Consider the following 3330-nt stretch of genomic DNA (forward strand, 5'->3'; position numbering starts at 1 on the left):
ACCTGAGCTGAAGTCCATGGTCAATTGACTGAGCTACCCAGGTGCCCCAATAATAAATGCATTTTTAAGAAAGAACTCTTAGATCAAGTCACCAATGTGACATTGTAAGTATCATTCTGGTGCATTTGTTTATAAAGTGAAGTGATAGGACTTTACAGGATTGTTTCCAGGAATTCTGTCACGATTACTGCAATACACAGGCCCCACAAGTACACCAGGATATAGAGTTTTGCTCTGTCTGAAAATTATACCACATCATCTTATTACTATATTTGTTTGTGAAATATTTATAATGTCATGCTCATGGGAACATTGAATATTGTGTACTTTAAAAATAACATGATTTGCAAGCAGTTTCAGAGTTGTTTATTCTTAATCCAAAAACATAATTTCCATATTATGGAAATTCACTACGTGCAATTTCGGATTTTTATTTTTGCAGATAATCACGGATAGTTAAGAATAAACAGATTTTTGCCTTCCAAATGACCATGTTGGTAATATATCTGAAAGTATATATTCCAGTGTACCATTTTCTTCTTCAACATAGATTTCAGCAAATCTGTCAACCTGAAATTCCTATTTCACTTTTGAGTACAATTTTCATTCTTTTATATTTGGATCAAAAATTGCATTTTGGAGTAGTGGGGGCAGTGGCAAAATGTTGGCTGCCAGAGTGTTTAGCCTAATTGGCAGGCAAGCAATTCCCACCTCAGTGTGTATGAGCACACACGGAAGTGTCCGGAAGAGTGAAGACTATGCTCTCCTCCGAGCTATGCTCACCCTATCCTCTGCCTTACACACCTGAATCAAGAACCCCTCTGCCAGCCAGAAGGCCTTGAACGAGAAGAGGGCTCCCTGGAGCAGCCTCTCCCTTAATGAAAAAGTTGAATTGTATCACATTCAGTTCAACATGAGATTTGCTGAAATGAACAGGAGCAGGAAGGAGCTGAAGACCACCATGGGCACCGCCATGTTCTTCAAAGGCTTTGACTGATCTCATTCCCATCTGGGAGAAGCACTATGTTGTAGGATATCATCCACACACCTTTGAAGAGGAGTGGGTGGCCAAACAGACCAAGAGGATACTCGACATGAAGGTCAGGCTGATGCAGGGCTTCTCAGCTGAGTGGGACCATGACAGAAATCAGTGGAAGAAATAGGAGCCTGTCACTCACCCATCTAAGCCTCACCGTGATCTGCCACCTCTGTGCAGCTCAGTGTATTTACTGGAAACTGTTACATTGCAGAACCACTGCTGATAAGTGAGCAGTTCATGTGGGAAAAAAAATTGCACTTTGATTTCTGTGTAACTCTGAATAAATGTCTCTCTTGGGTAACAGACCAGACTACATATGTTTGATCCACTCATCTTTTCTAGAAAACACATATCACTTCTCCATATGGATGTTGTAAGGAAGTTGATGTTTCCATAACTTTTACTAGTTTTCTCATTTGTTGATCTTGTTTCCTGTGAAAACAGTCTGGTGTGGTCTTTTCTTTTTCAACACCCTCCTAAAATTTATTTATTTGGTATTTAATTTTCACTTTCATGCATTCCTGTATCTATTTTAATATTACTTTACTCTTATGTCTGCATATACAGGATGCTTTTATGTTTGAAGCATCCTTTAAAAAATCATTTATTAAGGGGCGCCTGGGTGGCTCAGTCAGTTGAGTGTCTGACTTCAGCTTAGGTCATGATCTCACAGTTCGTGAGTCTGGGTCCACGTGGGGCTCTGTGCTGACAGCTCAGAGCCTGGAACCTCCTCCAGATTCTTCCACCGTTCATGCTCTCTCTCTCCTTCAAAAATAAATAACCATTAAAAACTTAAAAAATTTAAAAATCATTTATTCAGACAGAACTGGAAGGGCAAGAGAAATTTGAGCCTACTATAGGACTTACTTTCTGATATCCACAGTGTCTTTGAATAACAGTTCCACAGTGGCGTTCATGTTATTCCTTTTTATTCTCTGTTGCTACAACTGATGTTTTAGAATAACTGTTGTTTCTCTTAGGTCTCTGATAGGATTCAGCTGCACTAATTTACAAATACAAAAAAAAAAAAAGGAAATTTTTAGGGATTTTCAGTGCAGATTCCAAACATGTCTGGAGTTGAACACGGGAAAGTATGTGAAAGGCCCTAGATAAGATGGAATCTGAAATAACTTTACTTACCTTTTTTATATGAATCAACTTTAATGATCATAGCTCATTAATAGGAGGGAATAACATTACAATAGTTCAGCATACAAGTGTCTGTCAGATTTTCCTCTTTTCAACTGGACCTTCTGATATGGTAAGCATACATTCTCTTAGATTCTGTCTTAAGATCAATAGAAGGTAGCCTCTCTGTTCCTAGATTCACAAAATGATTAGATGTCCTTAATGTGAATGTCCTCAGCAATTGGACCTCCTCCAACTTGATACTAACTCCAAGCATTTCTTGCACTTACTTTCCATTTATTCCCAACACTTAAAACAAGCTAATTCCATCCATAGGAAGTTCTTGCTTCAAAAACAGTTAAGAAGATGTACATATGGCAAACAAGCATGTGAAAAGATGATCAGCAATTTAAATAATGACATACCGCTGAGTACCTATTAGATTGGCTAAAATCCAAAACACTGACAATAGCAACCGCTGATGAGATTGGGGAAAACAGGGACTCACATTCACAGTTGGTAGGAATGTAAGATGATACAGCCACTTTGGAAAACAGTGTGGCAGTTTCTATAAAACTAAACATACGGTTACCATATGATCCACCATCATGCTCCTTGTTATTTACCCAAAGGAGATAAAACCTTACATCTACAAAAAAACACGCACATGGATGTTTGTAGCAGCTTTATTCATAGTTGCCAAAACTTGAAAGCAAACCAAGTTGTCTTTCAGTAGGCGAATGGATAAACTGGTGTATCCAGACAATGGAATATTATTCAGCACTAAAAAGAAATGAGCTATCAAGCCACAAAAAGCCATGATGAAAATTTAACTGCATATTACTAAGTAAAAGAAGTCAATCTGAAAAGACTACTGTCTTTAAGATTCTAACTATACGGGGCGCCTGGGTGGCGCAGTCGGTTAAGTGTCCGACTTCAGCCAGGTCACGATCTCGCGGTCCGTGAGTTCGAGCCCCGCGTCAGGCTCTGGGCTGATGGCTCAGAGCCTGGAGCCTGTTTCCGATTCTGTGTCTCCCTCTCTCTCTGCCCCTCCCCCGTTCATGCTCTGTCTCTCTCTGTCCCCAAAATAAATAAACGTTGAAAAAAAAAAAAGATTCTAACTATATAAATAACTATATATATAGTATTACAATATAATAATA

At 38.8% G+C, this 3330-nt stretch overlaps 1 pseudogene; it reads left to right on the forward strand.

The window, feature by feature from the left end:
* The first annotated feature begins 646 nt into the window (after window positions 1–646).
* On the forward strand, window positions 647–1163 carry LOC123582285 (annotated as a pseudogene).
* Window positions 1164–3330: the final 2167 nt, after the last annotated feature.

This window comes from Leopardus geoffroyi, chromosome B3 (genome assembly GCF_018350155.1).
Source record: "Leopardus geoffroyi isolate Oge1 chromosome B3, O.geoffroyi_Oge1_pat1.0, whole genome shotgun sequence".
Lineage (NCBI taxonomy): Eukaryota > Metazoa > Chordata > Mammalia > Carnivora > Felidae > Leopardus > Leopardus geoffroyi.